Genomic DNA, 19,092 nt, shown 5'->3' with positions numbered 1-19,092 from the left:
ATGGATGAGACTCTGTTCAGACAACTAACCCCCGCACCATTGCTTTCCCCAACTACCACTAAAATTTACAACTATGGGGGCAGAGAACCGCTTCCTCTGAGGGGCACGGTGGAGGTGTCAGTGTCCAGCGGGCAGGTGTCAGCACTGGCAAGGTTCTATGTGGTGGCTGGAGACCGAGGTACTCTGTTGGGGTGCCACACCGCGGAGGAGCTTGAATTAGTATTTTTCGCGCGACAAGTATATGACTCTCACGCTGAACGTCTAGTTAATGAGTTTCCGCAGCTCTTTGAAGGCCTGGGGCAACTCAAAGGTAAAAGTGTCAAGCTACACATAGATCACAGGGTTACACCTGTTGCTCTCAGACACCAACGAGTTCCGTTTCACCCCCGCCCTCCGTGGAAAGGGAACTACAGCTGCTTGAAGATCAAGGAGTGATCGAGAAGGTAGAAGGGCCCACACCGTGGGTGTCGCCGTTGGTAATAGCGCCGAAACCTAAGCAACCTGGTGCCATCCGATTATGTGTCGACATGCGACGGCCCAATAAGGCTATTAAAAGAGAGCGGCATATAACGCCTACGATGGATGATATCATAGCGGATCTGAATGGTGCACAGTGGTTCTCGAAATTGGACCTTAATGCTGGGTATCATCAGCTGGAGCTGGAGCCCGATAGTAGGAATATCACTACCTTTTCAACGCATGTGGGACTTAGGCGATATAAAAGACTGAGCTTTGGGGTATCCTCGGCCGCCGAAGTATTCCAAAATGTGATTAGGGAGACGCTCTCAGGACTGCAGGGGGTAATCAATTTGAGTGATGACATCCTCATATATTCCAAAACCCGAGAAGAACATCACCGACACCTAAGAGCTACACTGCAGAGGTTATCAGAGGCAGGTCTAACACTCCACAAGAAGAAATGTGCGTTCTATCAGACGTCAGTAGAGTTTTTTGGCTATGTCTTTTCAAAGAATGGTCTACAAGTGGACCCTCGTAAAGCGGATGCTATCCGTCAAGCACTGATTCCGAAGAATACCACAGAAGTGAGAAGCTTCCTGGGCATGGCAACCTATTGTGGAAGGTTTATCCCGCAATTTGCGACCATAGTAGAACCCCTCAGACAGCTCACAAAGACTGGGCATCGGTGGGAATGGAGCCTGATGGCGGACAAGGCGTTTGCCGACATCAAGACAGCGCTACTAGACAAGTCAACAATGGCATACTTTAACCCCCACCGACGAACTGAGGTGGTGGTAGATGCAAGTTCAATAGGGCTGGGCGCCGTTCTTCTACAGGAGCAAAACCCGCAGGAGTGGGTTCCGGTTGCATATGCCAGCAGAGCATTGTCTTCAGTGGAAACACGCTATGCCCAAATAGAACGGGAGGCTTTGGCGATTCGGTGGGCGTGTACAAATTTTCACTTGTACCTGTATGGCCAAGAGTTTCGGGTGGTGACGGATCACAAGCCTCTAGTCGCATTGATTGCCGGCTATCCTCGTCTGGCACCCCCGCAGATAGAACGGTGGACTGTTCTGTTGCAACCTTACCTGTTTACCGCCGTCTATCGGCCAGGAGTGAACAACCCTGCAGATTATTTGTCTCGCCACCCGTCCCTAACCACGACCGATGACTCTCAGGAGAAAGATGAGGAGAGTACAGAAATATTTGTCAACATGGTGGTGCAATCGGCATGCCCCAATGCCCTGAGTATAGGAGACATTGTGGACGCCTCCAAGATCGATGCAACACTCAACCAGGTCAAAGAAGCACTTGATCACAAGAAATGGAAGCTGTTCCTGGAAAGAACTAACATAGCCAATCATGAGTGTAAAGCAGCAATGCAAGGAATGTGGAGGGTCCAAGATGAATTGTCCACGGATGGACAAGGACTGGTCCTGCGAGGAAGGAGAATTGTGCTGCCTCAGAGTCTGTGGGCCAAAGTAGTGGAGCTAGCACATCAGGGCCATCAAGGTGCTGCAAAGACTAAGGCAAGATTGCGGGCCAAGGTATGGTTCCCCGGCATGGACAGTCAGGTGGACGAACTGGTGGGAAAGTGTCATTCCTGTATAATCACCTCAGGGGAGCCACCCTGTTGTCCCGTGGTCACGGAGCCGGCTAGTGTGAAGCCATGGACAAAAGTGAGTATGGACTTTAGGAGCTTCCCAGATACGCAGCTGACGGTCGTCATCATTGACTCTTGCACAAAGTTCCCCGTGTGGATGTCGTGTCTTCCACGGCGTTTGAGAATGTGAGGCCGGTACTTCAGAAAACGTTTGCCATGTTTGGCCTCCCTGACAAAGTCAGAACAGACAATGGCCCGCCCTTCCATGGACAGGAGTTTCGGTCTTACCTTGAAGGTTTGGCCATACGTCATCGCAGGGTTATGCCCTATTGGCCGCAGGCGAATGGGGATGTTGAAAGGTTTATGCGAACTCTAATCCGAGCCCTCAGAATAGGTGTGGAACGAAGAGAAGACAGTGAGAAATGTCTACAAGAGTTCTTGAGTGCTTATCGCCAGACCCCTCACAGTACTACAGGGTGTGCCTCGGCCACACTGATGTTCAAAGTCCCACCTAGGGATTGCATTCCGTCTGGTCCTCAGTGGACCGCACCCGAGCTCGATGTCGAAGCCACTCAGCAACGCAGAGAGTGTACTAATCATAAAGCCACTGAGCGACGGCAAAGTCAATACAGAGGTTTTCAAAAAGGAGACAAAGTGGTGGTGAAGAATCGCCGGCCAGGAGGGAAATTCCAGACTCCGTTTGAGCCCGAACCCTGGCAGGTTGTCAGTGTAAGGGGTGCCATGGTGACAGCAGCTCGAGGCAGTCAGAGGGTCCCTAGAAATGTATCACACTTCAAGAGAGCAGGGATTCCAGTCATAACTCGGGAGGACGACGAGGTCGACAACTCCACGTTGGAGTCCACTGCTGATGAGGCCAGGAACAGGGACGCTCCGGTGGTGACGCCAAGTGCCCAACACCCTCTGGGTGAAAACGCTGGCCCTGAAGGTTCCCTGCTTAGGGGTGGACGTTATCATCTGCGCCCCAATCCGGTGCCGAACAGTCAGCTCAGAGACTTTGTATGTAAGCTGGGTCCATAGGAAGCCGTGTTGGGTCCTCGCTGTTTGCCCATCAGAAAAGTTTAGTCCTCAGGCACTGCATTCCTCCTAATGGTTTTTTGACATTTTTGTGTTCGCATGTATCCTTTTGTGTTCTTTGTTTTCTGGTTTGTTTCTCCTCTCTTCTGTGTGAAGTAAAACATAGGAGGGATGTAGAGAGCCACCCGGCCTCTCCTATTGTTTGTAACCAGTTCTGCGTGTCCGGACGGAACGCGGAACCGAGGTGGTTAAATAAATGAGGGGCTACGCTGACGCAGTTTCCCTGCAGACTAGCTACCGGGTGCACGTGTGGTTATTAGGTGCAGGGCTGGACGTGGCCTTTTCACCTACCTTACAAATGGCAGAAGAGTCAGAAAACACACTTCTTTGAAGAAGATCCTCGAACACAACCCGATCTCTTGGTTCCTTCAATTGTGCAAAAGCCAAATGTTGGGCTTGCGTTTTGCTTCAAGAGAACGTCTCTATTTTCTTAAAATGGGATGCGACATATTTTATCCAGGGACGTAACAGAACACCTGGCGACGTGACGTAAATGAAAAAAAACGGAGATATTTATCCACTGGGAAGGAAGCGACTAAAGTCTACCTGGTTGAATTTACACTCCATCGTACTGTGTGTGTTACTAATCAGAGGCAGTTCAACCTTTTCAAGTCTGGCCATTTAATAAAACAAGTTAATTGTCATCTTCTAACAACAGCGCCCACCAGCAACAAAAATGTTTTTAATACGAAATACGTTGTGTGGGCAGCGCTGGCCTCGCAGCCCAGATTGTGTTGAGAAACTCATGTTAAACATTAAAGGGGGCGATTTTAAAGGGGATGGCAGGGCGATGCAGTGCGGAACGAGACTACTCGTGACAACAACAAACAACAGGGAAAAAAGTAGTCCACGAGCCGGATGGAAAACAGCAAGCCTCGCATGTTTTCTGTACTTGGTCGATGCGCTCGAGGAGGGCTAACCACCGGAAAAGGCATGACGTATGCATGCCTTCCACTAATGAAATCAAGCAGATTCTAACAGGCAAGCCCACGAGCCAATGAAAGACACTGACGTGACGTGGTCAGGGCTCCGAGCGCTTTTAAATTCCTAAAGCGTCTCACTTAGCGAAACGCAAGCGCATGCGGCGCAGGCTCGACCCTAAAAAATGACACTAAAATTACACTAATATGTCTAATATAATAGGAGGCACTAGGCCTTCTCAAATCTGGCCCACTGTTCAATTTGAAAACATTCCCTTTCTGTGACACATTGCAACCACAAGAGAGCAAATGATTCAAACTACAATATCAGGCAAATTCAGTAGGACGTTTGCCAGAAACTGGGCACATATAGCTGTGATAAGTCTCGGGGACATGTTCTAAACGCTATCCTAGTGGAAGTGAAAATAAAATGTAAATGTGCTGAGCTTCCCCATAGAATGAAGGAAACATTTCACAAAAGGGTTTCTCTCTGAGCCCTAAACTCTGTGCTTTTCAATCAAAATGTTGACAGAAAATGCACTGTAAATGATGGAAAATGTGTAATCCCAGTCAACTATGAGTTAGACACAAATCAGAATATATTTAATGATGGAGACACTTCAAGCATGGTTCCATGATACGGAAAGAGAAAGGCATTGCTAGAAATAGGCAGCAGTAACTGCTGATTCCAAAATCTCGTCAAAACATTTCCAGTCTTGAATGTGTCACCAAGGCCTTGAAGCAAGCACTCTGTGTTAAAATGGGCACAAAAACACGACCCTCTCTGTCTTCAATCTCATTACCCTATCATAAGACCTTCTTGTCCCAGTTATTACATCATTGAGGTGATCCCATCTCCCGATAGGCATCTAGAATGCAAGTCCCTTTTTTAATGTTATTATAAAAGCCCCTCCCACCTTCCCCCATGCCTGTTTGTTTTCCTGTCTTGTGACAGGCGAGTGAACACGCTGTGTGGTTCCATGTGAGTTCTGCTCCCATATGGAGTTCAAATAGTATTTTTTACTTCCTGTGGTTTGTGTATTACTGTGTCTTGTGCTCTCATTTGTTTTTCTCCACTACCCTTACTGCATGTGATGTCGGGCAAGGGTTGTGGTTCTCAATTCCTGCTTTTCTCGTGCCAGGCTCCCTGTGCCTGTGCTTGGCTGGAGAGGGGAGCGTTCTGTGCAGTCGCAAGCAGGGCCATTCAGGTGCTCGGTGTTTCCAGCAGCTGTATCTTGTTTGTATGTGCCATCTTTTATGCCTCGAAGATCCCATTGGGATTAAGATTTGTTTGCTAGGGGACAGTATAAATAGGAAGTCGACGTTGTGCACTTCCTGCTTTAGTCAAGTCTCAATTTGGGTGATGAGGAGTCTGTACCTGTGCCTGGCAAGTCTATTTCCAAGAGAAAACACGTTCAGGAGTTGGAGGAGGGGATGATCTTTTACAGATTTCCAGGACTGATTTGCAGTATTTGATTAATTCTGCGGTTCAGGCTGCGTTGGCTGAGCCTTCTGCAAAAAATTAGAAAGGGGATGATGAGTTGGACGATTCCCCCGACATATTGGACCACATTCGAGATGTGTTTGGTTTTGAGCCTAAGTCTTAGGTAGATGATGACTTCTGTGCACCATATGGTGCCTCTGTGGTGGATGATTGGCCCCCGCATGATATCATCAGGGATAATCTGGTGAAGCAGAGGAAGTATATTGACAAACAAGGGTTTCCGCGCTTTCTGGGCAAAAGGTATCACCTGGCACATTTTGATGAACTATTTCTGCAGGTCCCAAAGGTTAATTCAATTTGATCCCATATGGCCTTTTCCTCCTCTTTGTCTTCTAAGGAGGCTTCCCTTTCGGATCCTGCTGAACAGAAGGTGGAGGCTGCTTTTAAGCGTGCATCTGCTTCTTCTAATTTTGGGATCAGGGTTAGTACTTATTCTGCTTGTGCCTCCCAGTTTCTGATTAAGGATTTCAAAAAATGGTTTGACTGTCTTCAGGATCAGGGGTATCCTACTCCTGTCTTGGCAAAGATGGAAGTGCTGGCCCAGTTTTTGTCTGATGTCACTTTCAACATCTTATGGGCTTTTTCCTCATTGACAGGGGCAGCAGTGGCTGGTCGGAGGTCCCTGTGGACTAAGCAATGGCCCCTGGATGCGGCACAGAAGGCTGTGGTTCCTAAACTGCCTTTTGAGAGTCCCAATTGTTTGGTGATGAGATGAATGGTATGGTGCAGCTCTCTGAGAAGGAGAAATAATTGTTGAAACCGTTGAATACAGAATGCAAAGAAGACGGCTAAGAGTCTGACTCTCAGGGCCATATTTATACTCCGTTTGCGCCGAAATTGCGTCGTTTTTTTTGACGCAATTTCGACGCAAAACTAACGCCAACTAACGCCATATTTATACTATGGCGTTAGAGGCGAATAGCGCCAAAGTTCCCGGAATGTGCGTCATTTTTTAGCGTGAACCCCTTCCTTGCGTTAATGATATGCAAGGGAGGCGTTCCCGTCTAAAAAATGACTCCCAGGACTTTACGTGGTATTTATACTCCCGGGCAAAAGAGACGCCCGGGAGTTGGCGTGGCTAAAAACGGCGCATTTGCGCCACTTTTTAACGCCTGCTCAGGGCAGGCGTTAAGGGGCCTGTGGGCTCAAAATGAGCCCACAGGTGCCCTCCCATGCCCCCAGGGACCCCCCCTGCCACCCTTGCCCACCCCAGGAGGACCCCCAAGGATGGAGGGACCCACCCCAGGGACATTCAGGTAAGTTCAGGTAAGTATAATTTTTTATTTTTTATATTTTTTTATGGTGGCATAGGGGGGCCTTATTTGTGCCCCCCTACATGCCACTATGCCCAATGACCATGCCCAGGGGACAGAAGTCCCCTGGGCATGGCCATTGGGCAAGGGGGCATGACTCCTATCTTTACAATGATAGGAGTCATGTTGATGGGGGATGGGCGTCGTTAAAAAATGGCGCAAGTCGGGTTAAGACGATTTTTTCGACGTAACCTGACTTGCCCCATTTTAAGACGCCCATGCGCCATTTTCCCCCTACGCCGGCGCTGTCTGGTCTACGTGGTTTTTTCCCACGCAAACCAGGCAGCGCCGGTCTGATTGCGCCGTCTAACGCCATTCCATAAATACGGCGCCCGCATGGCGCTTCAGAATGGCGTTAGACGGCGCAAAACTTTTTGACGCTAAACTGCGTTAGCGCAGTTTAGCGTCAAAAAGTATAAATATGGGCCTCAGTAGGTTCCGAACCCAGTCAATAACTATGACACTAGTTTCAGCCTAACGTGGCTTCGTGGTGAAGACCGTGTCTCAACTTGCTGGGAAAAAGGGCAAAGATGCAGGAAGAGGTAGAAGTTATATTTGAGGCACAGTGTGGCTAGGCTGTTAACTCCCGTTGTCTGTTGTTTAACTTAAAGTCTGCAGTGCAGAGGTAGATCACGCTGTCTTGGCCACAAGTTATCTTCTTTTCCTTAAAATGTTTTCTGAACCCTCAGAGCCACAAAGCTTCGGACAAGCCAGAGTCAGCCATCCGTGGTATCCCTACCTCTTCTGTTTCCACTGTTCCACAGAATTAGTGCTAATTTCAGAAATACAGGCTTTTCATGGGGTCAATGAGTGATATAAAGTTAATCAAGTATGAGAACAGACTCTTGTAAATCTTTGATAAAAGATACTGGTTTAAAAAGTGTGACACGCCACAGAGTGAAGGAAGGGTGGGTCAAGAGTGGGTCATATTAGTAAAAGGAAATGTACATTCAGGTTCTTCATCTCCCTGTGGTTGGTGATTAGATTCATTCATGCTATCTAGTCTGCACACTGTGTGAGACGTAATATGGGGCTGTGTATTTTAAAGGGACTTCATTTTATGATTTCTTGCTTGTGGCAATTCGATCACTGACACTGTTTCCAAACATGGGCCAGATTCTCAAAGGTTTAGTGTTGCTTTTGTAAGCTAAACCAACACAAAACTTTTTTGGGCATTCACAAACCAATACAAATAGGTATTTGCGTTGGTTTGTGTGGCAAGTAACAGAAACAACGCAAAACACTGCTCTGTATTACTTTGCGCCAAGGAGGCATTACGTGGGTGGTACATGAGCGTACGCATGCTACCACCCATGCATTTTGACACTAAACCATATTGTGAAACTTCAGAAGAAAGGATATAGTACCAAAAAATAACACCTTTGAAAAGCAGGCACTAAATGGAGAAATGATTTTATTTCTCCCTGCTTTTCCTACTTACGATGTGTGCTGCACTGTACAACACACTACTAAGTAGGTACGGCATTTTCACTTGTCTAGGCATAGTACTTTGTACAGGAAGGATACCCTTCCTGTAAAAAACCTATGCTAGACTCATACACACACCCTAGCACTACGGTGCTAAGGTGTGTGCATGGTACATGATAGCTGAAATAAGCACCGGTGCCAGAGAGGGGGAGGAGAGTGCCATATCTATGTGAATATGGCACTCTCCTACTCTCTCATTGTCACTCAGTGCAGCTTTTTTCACTGCTGCACTGCACTGCTTGACACCTTTCAGAATCTGGGCCTTAATCTCTGAGCCTTCTGATGTGATTGACGACCTCAGGATATCTTACTTGGATTCTGTTCCATATGGCTCTGCCACTTTTAAAGAGATTTTGCCAACATTTCTTTCATTGTTTTTGGTACGTTCCTTAACTACGATCTTCATTTCATCCACTATAAATATGTTTGTCTTCTTTTTGACATTATTGCTGTCCTCTCCCATGGTCTTGGTTCTCTTGTGGGAAGTAAAACAGTAAAGGGTGTTTTGATATATGTCCGTAGGATGTGGATCTTGGCGTAGTGAATATTAGCACCTGGCTTAAACCTTTAAGTCAGTTTTTTAGAGTCGAGCCTGCGTCGCATGCGCCTGCGCATGCGTTTCGCTAAGCGACACGCTTTAGGAATTAAAAAGGGCTCGGAGCCCCGTCCACGTCACGTCAATGTCTTTCATTGGTTCGTGGCCTTGCCTGTTAGAATCTGCTTGATTTCATTAGTGGAAGGCACGCATACGTCATGCCTTTTCCGGTGGTTAGCCCTCCTCGAGTGCATCGACCAAGTACAGAAAACATATGAGGCTCGATGTTTTCTGTCCGGTTTGTGGACTACTTTTTCTCTATTTTCGCAGCGCTATCTCGCTTGGCAGAAGTCGAGCGCTTTGCATAATATCGACCCTGTTACACAGTTAATTGCACTTTTTCCGTTTACGTACATAATTGCACTTTTGCCAATAAGTTGAAGAGGGATAGTAGACCTCCAACTCTGTATTCCAAATCACAAAATGGCTTTCTTATTTTAGCTTCAGTTCCTTAATGGGCCACAGGATGCAATCAGAAAAGAAAGTATCATGTTGTGTAGGGCACGTGGGGTAGTATGCAGCAGTCCTCAGCACTGCTGTCTGTACTCGCTCTCTCCTATGCTCACAGCCCAGATTCACAAAATGGAAGCTGTTCCTCACAGACTGACTCTGATATAAGAATTGATTCTTCCCCCTTTCTGGGGTCAGTATCTATCCAAAGATTTCTGACCACAATTGTGGTTACAATCCATTACGATTCATTAGGAAGTAGGATGATCATACCACGTCCCTTTTCCCACAGATTCATAATATGTGCCAGAAGTGTAAATGGCAACTCACAAAAACATTTGCAAACTCCTTTGATACTTTAGCACTTTAGAGCTTGAAAAACAATGCCTCTGATTTTGTGACTCAGCGTTTGCGATCATAAACTCAATTACTGTACCTGATTCTTAGTATTTATGTTTTATGTGCAAAAGATGACTAATCCCACAGCCCTTTGTTTGTGTCTGTTCCCAGTGAACTTGTTCCCATGTGTGATGACTCGGAGAGCTAAAGATATATGTAGCTAGACGTACGAAGAACAGTCCCTTTGTAAGTTGGCAAATATTTATGAATCTCAAAAATTTTTGCAAAGTAGCTGGTACAAAAAATATTCCATGTCACAAAGGCAGGCAGTGCATATATTAGGAATTGCTATTAACAGATTTCAATAAATTACTGTAAGCAAATGGCGTCTCCCCCCTATGTCTTGAACTTTGTCAGGCTCCGACTGTTTGGATGTTGGCGTACTCGCCGCATACGGGTTTTTGGGCATTTGTTGAATACTAGAAATTTATACAGGATACACTGGCCACAATACTTATGAGACAACATATTGGGACTGAGCTAAGTAGCTGTGATAAATTGGGAAAGAATAACGGATACAAGTTTTAGTTTTCAAATTAGGATTAAATTACCAATATTTGGAAGTATAAGGAGGTCCTGAAGAAGTCCTGGGGCACTCCCCGGATGAAACACGTGTTGACAAGCAAGTGGAATCCTAAGAATGCTTTTGAGAATTGTCAATATGAAATTCTATTGAATAACAAGTGGAATCTGAAATCATTTTGGAATTATTGGATCTGTGAATATATTTTTAAAGCAGGACTACATCTTTCTTTTGGCGTTTGCAGATGCAGATAGTATCTGGATCGTAAAATTCATTTGGAACAAAGGTTCTTTTAAAAGTGGAAATGTACATAATTTGGACTTTACTCTGATTTACATTATGTAATCACGTTTACTCTTTGATATTAACATGTGCCATTACTTGTTGCTATTATCGGATAACTTTTTGGAGTTATCATGTGGGGTTTATTGAGGGTGTAACCCTAGTTTTGGGCACCGTTTATTTATGATATATGGGAGTTCATTTTGTGAGCTTGAGCGCCTATTACTCTTTCATGTTTCACCCTCTCTTTGTTTTGTTACCAATCCCAAGGTGAGAGAAGGTGAGAGAAGCTTCCACCAGAACTGGTTTAGAGTGACCACAAAGGAAGAGTTGCTCATTTCCCTGCTCACACACTGCGGTGGGCACAGGCAATCTGCACAGGGGAAGAAAGGTTCTGCCATCTTGGTTTTAGGTAGAGAGGGGCACTGAGGGATTGTTTATGGTATATAGGAAATGCTGCAAAAGTGGGTAGTGGTACCCTAGGACTGTTTACCAAATTGGTAAGTAGGTAGCCAGGAGACACCCTAACCAATAGGGCATAAATGTGGCACTCACAGTACCCTAACACTTTCTAGACCTGTGGAAGAACAGAAGAGGGGTGGACCTGCAGTCCGTGACTTGAGAGAAGCCCAGAAGAATGGACCTGATTTCGATCTTGAACGTTCGACCAAGATGTGGACTATAAGGGTCATAAGGGTTTTCTGCAACTGACCAGCTGGCCAATTCTAGCAGGACCTGTGCCGGACCCTGCTGATGGCCCCTGATGGAATGGGTGTTATGCAGTGGCGGCTCCTCCGCTATGGCGGGGGAGCGTTGCCACCCTCTGACAGCAGCAACCACTGCAAATCCTTTAACATTGTTAAAGGTGTGGGGCTTTGGGGATGACAGGGATGAGTGGAGTGCACTGTGCATTCCCCTCAGTACGCATGTATGTTTGGCCGACTGTCTCGGGCTGGCCAACCACACATGTACAGTAGGCTCTCTCCAGCTCGGCACTGTGCAGCCGGGCTGGAGAGAGCTGGTACAGGCTCCCAGTCTGCCTGGGAGTGCCCTGGCTGGGCGCTCCCAGCCACTCCTAAGACTGCTCTGAGCAGCGTCAGGACTGGCCACGGGGCAGGCTGGGAGCCTGTGCTTGCAGCCTGCTGAGGAGATGGAGGAGCGGTGACTAAGGGCTTCATTATGAGTTTGGTGGTCGGACGAGCTGACTGCTAAACTGACAGGGTGAAACTACCGTCAACCCGGCGGTCTCACACCCCATTATATTTTGATGATCTCACTGTGCTGACAGGCAGGAACATTGTATTATAACGTTCAAGCCTGGCAGCCCGGATGGAACAGTGCTACGGTATTGGCCTCATCTCACATTTATCCTGCTTTGAGCTTTCCAGCCAAAAGTCAATGGCTTAATTAAACCTTGTCCAGCAGCTATCTGACGACATGAAGCCCTCCTCTTCCATAACCTGCCGCCTTGACCAGTAGACAGTTTTTGACTTCTGCTGTAGAGACTCAGCCAGAGAGTAAAATGTCTGACTGAGTCGGACCTGCATTCTATATTCAAGAAGCGCCCCATTTTGGTTGGCCTCAACTTGTGCCTAAATATCTGTGAAACACAAACAGATAACTGTAATCGGCGCTTCACACTTTTTGGTGCTATTTTTACACTGAAACTTAAAAGAAATCATAACTCTAGATTCCTTTATGGGATTTTTGTAATTTGGTGTCATTTTATTTATTAAAACATTCTTTATGTTTCCATACTTTTACTTTATTACTATTTTGGTACTGCATACATTTATTGCACATTGCCTCTAAGTCAGAGGTCTTCAAACTGGGGGGTGGGCCCCCCTTGGGGGGCCTCAAGTGATCCCAGGGGGGGTGCCAAACTCTGGCCAAAATAAATATTATATAGATAACATGCCTTTGTTTTAAGCAAAAGCATGTTATTGCAGTTTTAAAAAGGTAACAATACTTAACTGCAATGTTTAAATAGGTTTAGACCTATTTAAACATTGCCATCTTTCTAAAATAAATGTGAAAAATTCTGAGGGGGGCCCAATGATTTATATTTTTCAATTGGGGGGGCGCGGCATTAAAAAGTTTGAAGACCACTGCTCTAAGTTAATCCCATCTGTTCTGTGCCATAGCTACTTGGGTGCTGATCCCAGGTTGATAAATTGACTTTTAGGGTTCATCCTGACAAGGACTGTGATTATTATTTGAGGTGTGTTCTCACACCCTTCAACTAATACTTCAATTTTCTATACTTCCTGTTCGACGAAAGTAGCTTAGCAGATAAAGGGGGTCATTACAACCCTGGCGGACGGTGTTAAAGTGGTGGTAAGTCCGCAAACAGGCCGGTGGAAAAAAAAGGGTATTATGACCGTGGCGGAAACCACCAACAAAGACAGCCACTTTAACACTCCGACCGCCACGGCGGTACAAACAAGCAGCGCGGCGGTCACCGCCAACAGACAGGCGGGAGACAAAGTACCGCCCACAGTATTACAACAGGCCAATCCGCCACCTTTTCTGGGGCGGATTCACCGTGGATAAAAACACGGCGGAAACAGCCATTTCAATAGGAAAACGCTCACCTTAACACACTCCATGAGGAAGGAGGGCACCAAGGAGCCGGAACTCCAAATACTCCCTGCAATAGTTTTCCTGCTCCTCTACGAACATCAGCAACGCCGCCGCCGAAGACAACGGTGAGTACTGCACCTACGACATAGGGGAGGCAAAAGTCAGGGACACACACACGCAACACCCCCACCCCCACCCCGACCCTCGCACACTACAGCACACACAACAATGCATTTCCAAACATGATAGTAACAACCCCCAACCCCTCCGGAAGAATGCAAAGACAAAAGGAAATGAGTGCAACCATTGTAATATATCAAAATACAGTAAACAAATATATACAGATAGATATCCTCATTCAAAAATGTATACATCACGATTAGTAGTGCAGGTATGCACCATTCAATGTCCGTGGACCACTGGGCCCAAAATGCATAGGCGAGGCCCACACACGATACCTGTCCAGAAACGGAGAGAACACTGCTGGGGCATCAGATTGAAATACAACAGGCAACTCAGGGGGAAGGGAAGGGGGGGCACCTCAGCCGGATGACAGCATCACGCCAGATCCACGACGGGGCTCCATGCCCATTGATGTATCCTGGGGAGTGCAAAGCCACAGTCTCACAAGTCTTTTCAGTGGGTGGTTTGCCCACTGCTTTATCCTGGGGAGTGCAAAGCCACAGTCTCAAAAGTCTTTTCAGTGGGTGGTTTGCCCACTGCTTTATCCTGGGGAGTGCAAAGCCACAGTCTCACAAGTCTTTTCAGTGGGTGGGTTGCCCACTGCTTTATCCTGGGGAGTGCAAAGCCACAGTCTCACAAGTCTTTTCAGTGGGTGGGTTGCCCACTGCTTTATCCTGGGGAGTGCAAAGCCACAGTCTCACAAGTCTTTTCAGTGGGTGGTTTGCCCACTGCTTTATCCTGGGGAGTGCAAAGCCACAGTCTCACAAGTCTTTTCAGTGGGTGGGTTGCCCACTGCTTCATCCTGGGGAGTGCAAAGCCACAGTCTCACAAGTCTTTTCAGTGGGTGGTTTGCCCACTGCTTTATCCTGGGGAGTGCAAAGCCACAGTCTCACAAGTGGATAACAGTCTCCACTGGTTCTGGAGGGGGACTGGTGCCCAGAGTGCTTCATCCTGTTAAGGACTGAGGTAGTGGATGCTGTTCTCCACAGGTTCTGGAGGGGGACTGGTGCCCAGAGTGCTTCATCCTGTTAAGGACTGAGGTAGTGGATGCTGTTCTCCACAGGTTCTGGAGGGGGACTGGTGCCCAGAGTGCATCACTCTCCCCGTGACAGTCACAGTTCTGTCACTGGCCCTGGCGCATATGGGCTACAGGTGCTTGATGTTGCGGTGCTTGCCCTGTTCAGCGGTGCTTGCCATGGCGGTGCTTGCCCTGTTCAGCGGTGCTTGTCCTGTTCAGCGGTGCTTGCCCTGTTCAGCGGTGCTTGCCATGGCGGTCTTTGCCCTGTTCAGCGGTGCTTGCCCTGTTCAGCGGTGCTTGACTTTGCTGTCTCTGACCTGTGCAGCGGTGCTTGCCCTGTTCAGCGGTGCTTGCCATGGCGGTCTTTGCCCTGTTCAGCGGTGCTTGACTTTGCTGTCTCTGACCTGTGCAGCGGTGTTTGCCATGGCGGTCCCTCATTGCCCAGCGGGGCTGTGGCTGCCGGGGCCCTCCTGACCACTGACACTGGCGGTGGTCTCCTGACCACTGACGATTGGACTGCCCTCCTGGGCACTGACTCTGGCGGTGGTCTCCTGACCAGTGACGATTGGACTGCCCTCCAGGGCACTGACTCTGGCGGTGATCTCCTGACCACTGACGATTGGACTGCCCTCCTGGGCACTGACTCTGGCGGTGGTCTCCTGACCAGTGACAATTGGACTGCCCTCCTGGGCACTGACTCTGGCGGTGGCGTCCTGGGCAGCGGGGATGATGGCGGCCTTCTCCGCCGTGCTGCTCTTCCCAGACTTTGGCGCTTTCTTCTGCCCTTTCCCCACCTTGGGAGGAGTCACAGCTGACTCGACACTCCCCCCGGGACCCTTGTGAGCGGCTTGGCCGGCAGGAGTCTTCCCCCTCTCCCGTCGGGCACTGTCCAACTTCTGGTGCTTCACAGGGGGGGGACTGGCTGTGCTTTGGTTCCGTGTCACACTGGCTGCCCTGGTGGCCTGTGCACTCCACATACCTCTAACAGGCACCACTGGTACCGGAGATTTTTTGGCTGAGGTGCTAGTACGGGACCTATGAATTGGAGGGGGGGTGGTGGGAAAGAGGTCAACGTTGCTCAGGAAAAGTTTCTGACGAACACTGGGACGGGTAGCTGGAGGGGGTCTGGGAGTAGAGGAAGAGGTGGTGGTTGTAGGAGGTGTAACTTTTGATGATTTGGGTGCAGGTGCATGTTCTGGAGGCTGTCGTGAGGTGGATGGATGTTGGGTGTGTGTGTGCCCGCGTTTGTGTACTTTGGGAGGAGGCGTCACAGCCACACTGGGAGAGGACACAGGGGACGTGTAAATGGTAGTGGGGGTGGTGAGTGCAGGTGAGCGGGGTGTGGTGGTGGGTGTTCTGGTGCGAGTCCTAGTGGCTGTAGTGGTAGTGCATGCAGGTGAGAGTGCAGACGACACTGGGAGTGAGGAGGGAGACGACGAGGAGGGGTACACAGTGGAGGCAGTGGATGTTGCTGTGTCTGTATGTGGGTGATGCTTGTGTGAGTGCCTGTGGGCTGTGTGGTGCCTATGTTTGCCTGAGCTTCCCTTGTGTGTTGAGGTGTGTGCATGCTGGACTGATGATGTGCTTGGGATAGGCAGAGGTACAGGGGATTGGGTCTGGGTGGAGGAAGTTGGAGGGGGGAGGCTAGAGACAGGGACAATGGCTGCCATCAGTGCTGAGGCCAGAGATTGCAGGGTTCGATGATGGGCAGCCTGGCCAGAATGAATGCCCTCCAGGAATGCATTAGTGTGTTGCAACTCCCTTTCTACACCCTGGATGGCATTCACAATGGTAGACTGCCCAACAGTGAGTGACCTGAGGAGGCCAATGGCCTCCTCACTGAGGGCAGCAGAGGTGACAGGGGCAGGGGCTGAGGTGCCTGGGGCGAAGGTGATGCCCACCCTCCTGGGTGAGCGGGCATGGGGCGAAGGCTGAGGGGCTGCTGGGAGGGTGGTGCTGGTACGGGGGGGTGGCGGGTGTACCTGTAGAAGTGGGGGGCACAGATGTTGCCTCCCCCACAAGGGAACTCCCATTGGAGGACGAGTCCGTGTCGCTGGTTGCTGATCCGGTGACCGACGTGAAGCTCCCCTCGCCCTCCGTCCCACTGGTGTATTCAGAGTCCCTGGTGTGGCCCTCCATGGCCATGTGGGATGCAGCCCCTTCGTGCTCCTGTGCCACTGTACCTCCGCCTGATGATGCTGATGCACAAAAGAATAGGGAGAGCACAAAAAAGGGGGGGGGGATGACAGAGGAAAGACAGGTTGAGTGCATGGCTTACCGCTACCGTTGGCGGACAATACAGACACAGCAGCCCCCTGCACTACGCCACGCTGTTGGGCTCTACACATGCAGTTCCTGGGATATGGCCTACATGGCTATGGTGGACATTAGCACACATATATGACACAGGGGCATGGATACCTGTACTTGGCACTCTACAGAGGTGGGGTGGAGTGCCACATGGCCTGCATTACGGAGGGGCCTAGCCTACGAAACTCGCCCTGGCCTAGGGAAACCCACAGCCCTCCTCCCCCACCCAGACACCTCCACTGCACGCAAAGTCAGCAGAATGAGAGTGTACTCACCCCCTTGTGTCTGCTGTGATGCCCTCAAGCGCCCATCCAACTCAGGGTAGGCCACCGCCAGGATCCGGAACATCAGGGGGGTCATGGTGCGACGGGCACCCCTCCCACGTTGGGAAGCCATCCCCAGCTGAGCCTCCGCCGTCTTCTTGCTCCAGCGGCGAATGTCCTCCAATCTTTTACGGCAGTGGGTGCTCTGTCTCTGGTGGACCCCCAGGGTCCGGACGTCCTTGGCGATGGCACGCCAAATATCCTTCTTCTGGTGGGCGCTGACCTAAATGACATGTACAGGGGAAGAAGGGATGTCATTAGCAACTGCACCGTCGAAGTGAGTGGCCCACATCCCTACCCTTTCCATCTGGCACATGCATTCACAGTCCTTCGTGCTCGCAGAACTCTGCCCCCTTCCTTCTTACATCCAGCCCTCTCCACCCAGCCATAGCCCATACAACTTGCACCCTATGTACTCACCTGTTGGTCTGGAGGACCGTAGAGTAGCGTGTATTGGGGAAGGACCCCGTCCACAAACTTCTCCAACTCCTGTGCAGTGAAGGCATGGGCCCTTTCCCCAGACGCACGTGCCATTGTCTCTTCCAGACCGAGGTCACAGCAGCACTTGCAGTATAGGTCCTCTCCTGTCGAAGATCCGGTATCGAGTGATTGAACAGATAGAAAATGGCGGTCACGTCTGCGGCGGTGCGTATCATCACCGCCGGCGCACTTCGTCATTGGCTCCTGGGCCCATAGGGTCCAATGTTAACCAATGCAGCATTGCGCAGCGGTCTTCGACCGCGTACCGCGACGGTGTACAACGCCAGCGCAGTTACCTCACATCCCATTGTCCCAGTTTAGAGGTCAGGCAGCTGCTATTTCAGGGGCCCACATGGCTTCATTTTCAACTGCGTCACACATACCTAGGCCTGCACTCAACACACATACAGACAACTTTTTGGATTTTGTTTCGTGTTCTGTGTAGCTGTGGGTACATACCTCGGAGTTGCTTGACTCTGTGGTCGCTGTTGTCCTTCCTAGGCACCATCAGCTGGGACATATGAGGAGATGGCGGAATCCTCCGGTGTACCGACCGCTGGTGGACCTGTTGACAATGGAGGAGTGACATTTAATCATCACCTACAGGTTTGACCGTGCCACAATCCAGGAACTGTGTACCCAGTTGGAGCCAGACCTTGGGGCATATTTATACTCCGTTTGCGCCGGAATTGCGTCGTTTTTTTTTACGCAATTGCGACGCAAAACTAACTCCATATTTATACTTTGGCGTTAGACGCGTCTAGCGCCAAAGTCCATGGAGTTAGCGTCATTTTTTAGCGTGGACACCTACTTTGCGTTAATTATATGCAAGGTAGGCGTTCCCGTCTAAAAAATCGACTCCGAGGCATGTGCGTCGGATTTATACTCCCGAGCAAAATTCACTCCCGGGAGTGGGCGGGTCAAAAAAAATTACGTACGACCACTTTTGCGCCGTTTTTTTTGCGCCTGCAAAAGGCAGGCGTTAAGGGACCTGTGGGCTCTGAAGGAGCCCAGAGGTGCCCTCCCATGCCCCCAGGGACACCCCCTGTCACCCTTGCCCACCCCAGGAGGACACCCAAGGCTGGAGGGACCCATCCCATGGACATTAAGGTAAGTTCAGGTATTTTTTTTTTTTTTTTTTTTTGTGGCATAGGGGGGCCTGATTTGTGCCCCCCTACATGCCACTATGCCCAATGACCATGCCCAGGGGACAGAAGTCCCCTGGGCATGGCCATTGGGCAAGGGGGCATGACTCCTGTCTTTGCTAAGACAGGAGTCATTTCTATGGGGGTTGGGAGTGAAAAAAAATGGCGCAAATCGGGTTGAGGCGAAAAAATTGCCTCAACCTGACTTGCCCGATTTCTTGACGCCCAAGCCCCATATCCCCCTTCGCCGGCGCTGCCTGGTGTACGTCGTTTTTTTTAACGCACACCAGACGGCGCCGGCGGCTAACGCCGGCTAACGTCATTCAATAAATACGGCACCCGCATGGCGCTTCAGAATGGCGTTAGCCGGCGCTAATTTTTTTGACGCAAAACTGCGTTAGCGCAGTTTTGCGTCAAAA

The sequence above is a fragment of the Pleurodeles waltl genome, chromosome 7 (assembly GCF_031143425.1).
Source record: "Pleurodeles waltl isolate 20211129_DDA chromosome 7, aPleWal1.hap1.20221129, whole genome shotgun sequence".
Lineage (NCBI taxonomy): Eukaryota > Metazoa > Chordata > Amphibia > Caudata > Salamandridae > Pleurodeles > Pleurodeles waltl.
The sequence above is the reverse complement of the archived record's forward strand: the minus strand, read 5'-3'. Positions refer to the sequence as shown.